Raw genomic sequence first — 11,575 nt, 5'->3', positions numbered from 1 at the left:
TAGATACATTAGAAAATGAGAAAGTGTTTGACCATTGTTCTCAAGAATAAGTTTAGAGGTTTTCATATTGCCTTGACATAGCATGGGTAGTTTATAAGGTGACCGTGCTGTGCACATTGGTTATTGACTAGACGTGCACACTGTATAAGTTTCATGACTAGACTCATGTGAAGCTTTAATTCAATCTTTCTGTTGAATATATACTTATGATCAAAACTTATATAATATCAATGCATGTGTTTTCTTTGTTTTGTGCATAATGTCAAGAAGTAATCAAAAAAGGTTTTCACTTGCATTACCTTAAATCTATATCTGAGCTTTTCAATTTGGTTTATTTCTGATTCTGTTCTTTCTTTCTTTAAAGGCGTTGGAAAGTCTAGACAACAATGTTAATATCCATGTCTCAGTTACAAGATGACTTTATGCCTGCCACCAAGCAAGTGCACCATTCTAAACTACAAGGTTATATAATTGCAATAAAGTTACTGTTTCGGCAGTAAACTGCTTCAACACAACGAGAGCAATGGTAAAGAACGCACTAAGAAACAGAGGAATTTGATGTTGGGGGGAGATGAAACTGAACCAAATAATGGCTGCCTACGTACCCAAGATCTGTTCTCTAGGGATCAAGTTTCCACGTAGTTCCTTATGAAAAATAATGTGATATTTATATAGGTAGAGTAGAGAGTCCTTGTAGCTCAAGTAATCTTGTATCTTGAGTAATTGTGATAGAATATAACTGTCAACTGATAACTATCTCTCTAATAAGAAATGAATCTGGACATAAATCAACGTACATTAGTGGCAAGCCATGTGGCTGAGCCTTAGCCACATGAGTTAATGGGCCTGTACATTGATCCATGACATTTTGAGTGGGCTTTAGCCCCGCGTTGATTAAATGAATAAAATAGAGACCCTACTAATGGACGTTTGCCACGTAGGTGGGGGTCGAACATCACTTCTTTGTCGCTTAACAAAGTTCACATGGCAAAGAAGAGAAGATAAATCACGGAAAACGGAAATAATAAAAGAGTAAGCCGGAGTGTATAACAAAGTGTAGTGTGAACGTAAACGATCGGAAAAATGAGCTGAATGTATAACGGTGTCGTATGCGAAAAGAAAAAATTGGAAAATTGATATCCGAAAAAATTAGTGAATTATCGGGAACGAAATAATGTCAAAATAACGATACGGGACGAATGTAGTTAAATAAAAGATGGCCGAAAATGTACGTAAAAAAATAAAAAAAAAAATAAATAAAATATGCACGGAAATAAAATTGCAAAAAATTCGAAAGTGGCTTAAAACCATCAACGCGTCATAATAATAATTAAATTTGAATTCGACGAGGCGTACAACGAATAGCGATACTTGGATTATACCGTTGAAAATATAATTAGGGGCAATATAGTAATAATAGTAATAAAAGGAAGTTAAATACTACTTGGACTCAAAGTGTTGGATGAGATAAGAATGTGGAGAAGATAAGAATTGAGATTAGGGATGAAGTTGGATTAGACAAGAGTTCGGATTAGATAAGAGTCCAACCTGCAATGTAAAACTAGTTCAACAAAAGACGGAAACTAATGATGGAACACGTTCTCAATAGAACAGATGGATGGCAAATGAGTATTCCATACCAAAATCTTTAGTTTTTCGGGAAGTCATGTATCCGTCTACAAAACTCATGCAATGGACCTATCCGCTAATTTAGAGAAGATATTTGGCCTGAAATATTTGTTCGAACCCAAGAACTAAGGGTCATCGTCTCCTCACTCTATCTGTGGTGTTTCTATTTTTTGGGAAATTGAGTCATGAATATATTCATGAAAACCCCCCCTCCTAAAGAAGCACTATGGGCTTGCAGCAAGAGAGAAATGACGACCGCCACTAGAGGCAATGAGAAGGAAATTACTTCATTGGAATTGGAAGAAAATAGGCTAGTTCTTGGAGATAAAGAGGACTGCCAAAACAGGAAAAGAGGCAAGGTATGTGGGCTCATTGCAAAGATATAACAACAGAAGTTCAAAAATTAAAAGTGTGAAGAAGTATGTCAAGTCAAAGTGAAACAAATACTTTTTGTAAATGAAAAGAGCACTCGAATGTGAACATGGACTTGGACTTGGTGATACCGATGAGAGTGATGGCCTCTTATTTGAAAAAGTAATACAAGTAACATGATATGGTGCATACTAATAAAGGAGGGGCACCATACGCCCTTTGTTAACATGGCCGATTTGTGAGCTAGTTGACCCGGATTTTTTTTATATCCGACCCGTTGTTTTTCTTTTCTATTTTTTCAGGTAGAACTACCGTACTATACGGGTGAAAAATACTCGAGAAGAAAACTCGATGACGATCGCAGACTTGGTGAGGTGGAAAGAAGGTGACAGATATAATGACTACACGAGGCCACGGCATAATCTAGCTCAGGATCAAGCAGCTTCAAATTGGATCAGCTAGGATATTAAGCTTAAATTATTGAGTTTTGATAAAACTTAAATTTGGCGCACGGCCAAAGAAGACTTAAGAAAACGGAGAAAAGTGTGGAGAATATGACAAAGCCGTGTCGAAAAATAGATATGTAAGTATATATTTTTATCAATTATCGTAAAATTTTGGTTAAGTCCGAAAGATCGATAAAAATATTTTTTTTTTGTCGAGGTTGAAACGGCGGAATTACGAAAGCAAAAAGATATTGATTTGAAAAAGTTTCGAACGGAAAGATCACAATGCCGAGAAAAAAAAAAAAAATAATAATAATAAAGAAGCTAAATAAAGTTTTCACTTAGAAAGTTAACGTAATTTAATTTTACCGTGACGGAGAAACGACGGTTATCAAAAAGTTTGAGAAAGTTCGGCTTAATGCCTTAGAAAAAAAATAATGATGTTGATTTTCGGAAAATTTCTTGTAGAAAGATCGGCACAATGCCTTAAAAAAATAATGAAACCGCCGAAAATTTTCGCTTCAAATTTTTTTCAGAGAAAGATCGCACAATGCCTTAGAAAAATAATGAAACCGGACGAAAATTTTCGCCGGAAATTTTTCAGAAAAGATCGGCACAATGCCTTAGAAAAATAACGATGTCGATTTAAAATTTTCGCTTTGGAAATTTTTTCAGAGAAAGATCGCACAATGCCTTAGAAAAATAATTCGATTTTAAAATTTTCGCCGTAAAATTTTTCATAGAAAGATCGGCACGCGATTGCCTTAGAAAAAATAATGAAGTCGGAAGATAGTTAACTCCCGCGCTTAGCTAAACTAATGCAGATTTCAAGAAGAAAACGAAGATTTAATCGAACAACCGTGAAGACAATTGACAAAGACAATTGATTAAGTAATTTGTGAATGTAATATCGTAGAGCTAAAACTTCTTTGATGAAAAAATAAAAATAAAGATGAGTTTGCTATTGAATATTGTTGTTGTCGGTCGATAACATACCGCGAATAATCGACAATGTTGTAGATTTATGTAATTGAAATGAAATAGAACGAGACGCCCCCCATGTAGAAAAACGCCCCAACGCGTACTTAACTTTGCAAAATTAGGCTAAGCGAGCATAAAACGTTCAAACTTAGGCTAACGGTTAAACGTGGTAAAACGATTTTGTCGGAACGATAGTAATGGACTAAGCGGCGTAAAAGCCGTTCAAACTTAGACCGACAAAGTTAAATGCGATTTAACGATTTTGTCATAGCGATATTAACGAACTAAGCGAGCGTAAAAACGTTCAAACTTAGACTAGCAAAGTTAAACGTAGTAACTTCATCAGATTTTGTTGTAGCGATAGTAATGATTAAAAGTGTTCAAACTTAGACTGACGAAGTTAAAAGTAGTAACTTCGTCAGATTTTATCGTAGCGATAGTAATGATTAAAAGCGTTCAAACTTAGACTGACGAAGTTAAAAGTAGTAACTTCATCAGATTTTGTTGTAGCGATAGTAATGATTAAGCGAGCGTAAAAAACGTTCAAACGTAAACTGACGAAGCTAAATGTGGTAACTTCGTCAGATTTTTTTGTAATGATAGTAATGAACTAAGCGAGCGTAAAAAATGTTCAAACGTAAACTGACGAAAAGATGACTGCAAAAGTGATGTGCCTTGACCCTTCACTTCTAACGGCGGTGGAGAGATAAGCCAATGAATCTGCATGACGTAAGTCATTTCGGGGGCTTTGAGTGATAGAGATGCTATCAAATTGTCGAGCAAGACTATGTATCAAACTAAGATAAGCCGCCATACGCTCATCTCTTGCTTCAAAAGACCCACCAAACTGATTTGCATTAAGGCGAGAATCCGTGTATAACTGGAGCTTTCGCGCCCCCAGTGTCAAAGCTGTTCTCAAGGCACAAATGGCATCCTCATACTCGGCTTCGTTATTTGAAGCGGCGAAGCCAAGTCGCACATATTTCCCAATCTTTTTTATCCGCCGGGTTTAACAAAAACATATCCAATTCCCGACCCAGATTTTATATGGACCCATCTGAGTAAACAATACATAGGTCAATGGGTTTAGGAATTGCATTTTCAAGTTGGTCTTCGTCGCCCCCAGTTATTGGCGGCAGAATGTCTTCCATAGATTCTTCCATCATCAATGAAAAGAACAGCACTAACAGCTTGAGTTGTAGCTGCCAGGTATATGCCAATAGGTTAACCCGTTGAAGGACTTGTCAATATAGGAGGACTGACCAAGTATTTCTCGATCTAGTTGTTGCAATGCCATCTCACAATCAACGTTCCAAGTTGTCGCCCCTTTTAAAGTCTAGAAGAAGGGATGACAACGATCGGAATATTTAGAAATAAATCTATGAAGAGTGGCAAGCCTACCAGTAAGTCGTTGAATTTCCTTAACTTCTTCTTCTTTTTTTTGGTGATGGCATATCAATAACGGCGCGTATCTGATCAGGATTAGCCTCAATACCTCTACGAGTCATGAGGAATCCCAGAAATTTTCCAGAAGAGAGGCCAAAAGAATATTTGGCCGGATTGAGTTTCATGTTATACTTGTTAAGCCTATCAAAAACAAGTTGAAGATCAGAAAGATGATCACCAATATGCTTCGATTTAATGACTATATCATCAATATAAGCCTCCATTATTTTTCCCAGCCGATCGGAAAAAATTGTATTGACAAGCTTTTGGTAGGTTGCACCGGCATTTTTCAGACCAAAAGGCATAATAGTGTAGCAAAAAATGCCTTGGTCGGTGATGAAGGCGGTGAACTCTTGGTTATCCACATTCAAAGATATCTGGTAGTACCCTGAAGAAGCATCCATGAAAGATAGGCGTTGGAAGCCCGAAGTGGCGTTCACCAGTTCGGAAATTCGTGGCAACGGATACGGATGAATCGGACAAGCTATTTAAGGTTCGGGATGACCTTTATGATGAGTGGGAAGTTACATCAAAGGGACTTCGTGCTAAGTGGGGTGAAAACCATTTTATCCAGAAGATTTAAACAGACAGACGCGCCCGGTCGAGCTTATGTGGAAAATAACACCTGCCATTACCTCTTACAAAAGTTAGAGATTTTAAGCGGTACACACGTTCGGGTCCGACTGGAGATTGTCTTTTTCTTTGCGTGTAACCAGCCTATCTAGGTCGGTAGTTTGTCTGGGATTGTGGTCTTCCATCTAGTTGCTTCTGTGACACCTTCCATCCCTGCCTGGTCGGACCTGTCTGGGATGGCAATTTTTCTCAAATCTGCGAGGTCGGCCTTCCCTGTCAGGTCGGTCTAGTCTAAGATGAAGGTTTTCCTTATACTTTCTTCCGTGACGCCTTTTTTCCCTGTCTGGTCAGACCTGTCTAGGATGACAATTTTCCGCAAATCTGCGAGGTCGGCCTTCCCTGTCAGGTCGGTCTAGTCTGGGATTAAGGTTTTCCTTATACTTTCTTCTGCGGACGCCTTTTTCCCCGGCCCGGTCGGACTGTCTAGGATGACAATTTTTATAAAATCTGCGAGGTCGGCCTTCTTCGTCGGTCGGTCCGGGATGAAGGTTTTCCTTATACTTTTTTGACGCCTTCTTCGGGCGTTTGGGTTTAGCGGCGGGCGATCTTTGCCGCTTTTCAGAACCTAGTTACGTAACTTTTCATCACGTGTTGTTGCTTGATGTTCGAAGTGAGTCGACATCCTTTGGCGCCTTACAATTGTGGCGAAACGATTAACAAACTGATTTTCTAGTTCATTGTATTGGTGAATTGATCTTGAAGGCAACTCACTAAACCAGCGTAATGCTTCTCCCTTTAGAGTTGATGGAAAGAGCTTACATACGAGCGGATCATCTCCACCCCATAAGACCAACTTATTTTTGAACAATAGAACATGCAAGCCAGGATCTCCTTCCATTTGAGATCGGACATGTCTAGGGTAGTAGTTATCCCTGCCAATCCGATTCTCCCCATAAGTACGGGTAATAGGGTCATTACTCTTAGAGTGTGCATTGGTTGATTGTGTTTGAGAAATAACACGTTGTTGAGGACGATGAAGTGGATCTTCAAGACGGTCCCATACACTTTGGAAGCCCCTTCGTGGTTGCGATGTTGTTGAATTTGCAGCCTCGTCCACCGCCTTTGCCTCTTTGCCAACTTCCTTCTCAAGCTCCTATTTTAAATTTTTGACTTCGTCGTAACTCACGCCAACCCGTATTAGGAGTGGCGGTAGCGAGAAGGGTGGTGGTGGTGGCGGTTGCTTTCACGGTTGGATATTGAGAATTGATCTTACCACTAGGAGCAACTTGATTGTTCAACAGTTCTTGCATTGGCCGATTTGAATTTCGAAGGTTGCGATTCCTATTGGCAGGAGGAATATGTTGAATGTTCGGTCTGCTTCTTGTGCTTACCATCTTGATTGTTTCACGTGATAATGGATTCAAAATCCCCACAGACGGTGCCAATTATGTTTCGGCAGTAAACTGCTTCAACACAACGAGAGCAATGGTAAAGAACGCACTAAGAAACAAAGGAATTTGATGTTGGGGGGAGATGAAACTGAACCAAATAATGGCTGCCTACGTACCCAAGATCTGTTCTCTAGGGATCAAGTTTCCACGTAGTTCCTTATGAAAAATAATGTGATATTTATATAAGTAGAGTAGAGAGTCCTTGTAGCTCAAGTAATCTTGTATCTTGAGTAATTATGATAGAATATAACTGTCAACTGATAACTATCTCTTTGATAAGAAATGAATCTGGACATAAATCAACGTACATTAGTGGCAAGCCATGTGGCTGAGCCTTAGCCACATGAGTTAATGGGCCTGTACATTGATCCATGACATTGCGAATTGGGCTTTAGCCCTGTTGATTAAATGAATAAAATAGAGACCCCTACTAATGGACGTTTGCCACGTAGGTGGGGGTCGAAACAGTTACCTAGCGATCCCAAGTTAGGCTGCACTATGACCTTCGAGGGGTTCGCTAAGCTAGCTAACAGATCAAGTAGCGGCAACATAGCTAGCACTGTCGACATTCACAACTCAGGTAACAATTTATCCTTATAAGGCGCAAGTCGGATTTTACATATCTAGACATGTCTTCATTTTAACTAATTATCTAATTAGGTCCTATTATTATCATTTTGTAATCACTTCCTTCTTGTCTTAGAAATTCTTTCTTTTTAGTCTCCGTCCATGCCATCATGAAACGTCTAACTAAAGAAGTACGCAATCAAGGTGTACTTCTTTGACTTGAATGCGTTGCACAGGATTGTTGTTTTTTGCTAAAGAATTAGTTTTTTTTTAAAAAAATTGGCAATGATGTGATGCTTATGCTCAAGAGCTTTGTTTAATTCCTATATGAATTTCCTAGGTGATCTTTGCTGTGAAAGTAACCCATCACACCAATCCTCCGCTTTTGATATTAGAGAAAGCACCATTAAAGAATTTCAGTTAACTCAAATGTGTCTATTCTTTGATTAGAATTACCATAGTTAATTAAATATCATGTATTAGCACATAGCTAAAAATAGGTGAAGGCCTTTTCTTAAAAGAGAATACTCTTTTGTATGCATTAATTCATCGAAGAGCACGTTCATGTGATAAATCAATTCTTATAATTTAAAATTGTGTACATGTTTTTTTTTCCTAGGTATGGAGGAGGTGCATACAGAAATTATTGAAGAACTATGCCATTTGCAATGATGCATATGACTCAAATGTGACCTATCGTGCTCAACCCAAGGTATTGTTCTAAACTTAGATTTCATTCTACTTACCGCAAGCCTATGAGTAAAGCAAAAAGAGTCATGAAACTTATATATTGAATATGAAAAAGATTTTTTGGGTGTGTGCTCATATAAAGTATAAAACAAATATATAACATGATAGTAGTAGAATAATTAATCTTTCTTAGGTGTATGGTGGTGCAAAGGGATATTAAACTCACTAGAATCCTTTGATGACATAGTATTAGAAAAATCTTTCTTAGGTGTATGGTGATTGATGTGCTTATCAATTTTAGATGATAGCTAGAGTGATAGCACTGAAGATAGATCTCCTCATGCTACTTGCTTTATACTTTAGAAGTCACTACAATACTTACCTTATTATATTAACTTATACAATTTCAACATACATTTTCAGGGAAAGTTGCGCAGATATTCTTCTGTAAGGTTTGAAATCACAACCACTCCTAGGGAAGTTTGTGTAGCATGAATATGTAATTGGTCTTTAAAGACATGATATTACTCTACCTATGCCATACATTGTAAATGCATTCAGATTGTGGAGTATTTTACTACTCGAAGTATTCGGTATATATCGACATTCTTCAGAATAGATATGTTTCTATTAGAGGAGTACCGTAGACATATGGTTGCTATCATCTGAACCACATGTTAGGACCATATAATATGTCCAAATTCCTCTTGCAGTGCCATATGCCCATATTCATAGTAGGGCATAAACTTTTGTGCTACTAATCAATGGAGCTACTTCATGTATTACATGGAATGTATGCGTCAGATGTCTTTTAATGAATACGAGAAGTAAAACCATCTGCATTGAAAGAACCTGTGGGTAAACTTTTGTGCTACTAATCAATGGAGCTACTTCATGTATTACATGGAATGTATGCGTCAGATGTCTTTTGATGAATACGAGAAGTAAAACCATTTGTGTTGAAAGAACCTGTGGGTAACTCAAAACAATCGAATAAACAAATAACAATTATTGTCACTATTATAACATTTAAGAATATAGTTGGTTCACTGTGGTGAATACCAAACTATACATAAAGTGAATGTTTTAAGTCAATATTCATAGACAAAGGTGGAATTACTGTGGTGAACACCAACTTATATGTAATATGAATATTCGACACCGTAGATTTTAACAAGTAAAACTTTATGGTATATGAATTGGCTGATTTGGGAAATGCACTTTTGACATTTTGATGTGAATTGTGTGAAATATGTTATCTCTATTGAGGGTTTGACCTTTTGATTGAATTAGAAGCTGAAACAATTGATTAAGGATTTGGCATCTAGGTTTGTTTGCTGGTTAAGAGTTTATTGTTGGATAAAAACTTATGTAAATTTTAATGTCATTTTGCAGGGTTTGGTTGTTCACAAGGAAATTTTATTTTGTTATACATTTTGCGGTTCTCATAATATACGGGCTTAGGGATTGAATTGGAGTTTTTAGGTAGTTCTAGTTGTAGGTGCTGTTTTGAGGTTCTCACGTGTAATTACTAATTATCTAAATAGAGTGAAAGGGGTATGGTATAGATTTATCGCTTAAGCAATATAAAATCATGGTTGTCTTTTGGTTGTGGAGAGCTTTTGTTTTGTCAATTCAGTTGATAACTTGGAGAAAAATTTTGTTGCGGATGCCCATGACTTGAATGTCATATGAGGAATTGTTGGGGGTTTCTTGTGGAAGGAGTTGGTAGAACGTTGTCCTTGTTACCATGCTCTACAATGCAATCAAAATGTTTGTGATGTAGATCTACTTCATACAGCATCCTGTTGGATGATTCCTATAGCTATTTTTGTGAGTTCCTCAGTTGAAACAGTTGTAGATATCTTTTTTACTGTTTTTATACCCATACGTTTGGAAAAAATAAGATGTGAAGCTTGAGAAAAAAATGTATGTAAAGGTTGTTAAGAATTCATTGTTTTTTCTTTATTGGCTAATTAAAGGAGATAAAAATTAGTTTATTGGGGTTTTTTATTAGTGGAGAGGCTCAAAAGATTTTATTAGATTGTGATTATTGAAGACGTTTACAGCTTTTCGTGCAATGGCTTAATGAAAAGTAAAATTATGTGTTGGATCTGTTCTGGTTGACGGTCTCTTGACACAGTCTCACACCATCTATAAGTTGCACCCTTAGAAAGTATGTCCAAGTATTATGATTGAACTATTTTTTCATAGATTAATCATATGCTTAGAAAGTTAGAAGCTTAAAAGGATTTTGTAATTCAAGAGATGGGAGAAGCTTATGGCTGGTATATTGTATTGATAGGGTCAGAAAATATACTCTTTTTAGAAGTTTTTGTTTTTACATTTATTTTGGTTCAAATGTTTTTAACCTAAAGTCTAAGGGAATGCTGATGTTCGACATCTCTTTGAGGAAAATTGATGAGAATGTGTCCTAAGTGGTGTCCGTGTTTTGTTGGTGAAGTGGTTGTTCATTAGCTATGTTACATGGGCATGCCATATTTTAAAAATAATTTGTGTTGGACACGACACAGACACATATTGTATGTCATATATCACAATTTTAATTATTTTGCCGTGTCAGACACTTTGTATCCGTGTCGGATATGGACACACGTATCCATGTCAGTGTAACTTAGTTTATAAGCATTTCATTTAGTTTCTCAATATTGTTTAATGGAGTAAAGAAAAAGATAGAACAGAAACCAAGAGGAACAAAAAAAAAAAAAAAAATGGCACTCAGTTTCTTTTCATCTTAGCATGATATGGAACTTCATTTGGTCATGAGTTTGTGTTATTCCTTGAATCTTGAATTATTCGGTAGTACTATATTTCATCACTTGTGGCAGATGAGAATATAAATTTTCAATCTTCATATCCTATGATTTTTAATTTTGGTTTCATGGATATCATGCATTGGTCATGAGTACTGATTTGATCATGGCATATAAAAAATTAATGTCAGTTGTTTGCTCATTAAGATGTATTTACTAGACTTTGAACCTTCTTAAAATGTCAGCACTTTAAACCAAAACTTTGAAGCTCTTTTTATGTTTCTAGTAGTAAAATTCAGAAAATTGTAAGTGCCTCTCAGATCATGTGTCATAGTCAGTGGTTCGCTACTTCGCTATGCTTTGAAGTTACTTGGAGACCTATCTGCACAATTATACTTGTGAACCACTGGAAAGATAGGGACCCTAAGCATGCCTTAGTGAAGTGTGGAAGCAATTTATTGTCGTGGGCAAAATATCGTCACTCCGATATTCCAGCCCAGATATTGCGATATATCGATAATGGTTATTAGAGTTGGTAAATTGCATGTTTAAGACGGGAAAATGAAGGAAGAAGAAGGGTATGGACACGCGGCAGTTGGTGATTGGTCAAAGCTTTTCTCAAACAATATATAAAGACTAGAAAGGA

The 11,575-nt window shown here is 36.9% G+C and overlaps 1 long non-coding RNA gene across 1 annotated transcript; it reads left to right on the top strand.

Moving 5' to 3' along the window:
* The first annotated feature begins 364 nt into the window (after positions 1-364).
* LOC147493825 (uncharacterized) lies at positions 365-8,773 on the top strand. Its single transcript, XR_015198981.1, has 4 exons — positions 365-481; positions 7,367-7,478; positions 8,085-8,177; positions 8,579-8,773. It is a non-coding gene; the product is annotated as an uncharacterized LOC147493825 (long non-coding RNA).
* The last annotated feature ends 2,802 nt before the right edge of the window (positions 8,774-11,575 follow it).

The sequence above is a fragment of the Coptis chinensis genome, chromosome 6 (genome assembly GCF_015680905.1).
Source record: "Coptis chinensis isolate HL-2020 chromosome 6, ASM1568090v1, whole genome shotgun sequence".
Classification (NCBI taxonomy): domain Eukaryota; kingdom Viridiplantae; phylum Streptophyta; class Magnoliopsida; order Ranunculales; family Ranunculaceae; genus Coptis; species Coptis chinensis.
Note: the sequence above shows the minus strand (reverse complement) of the source record. Positions and strands in the feature narration are given on the sequence as shown.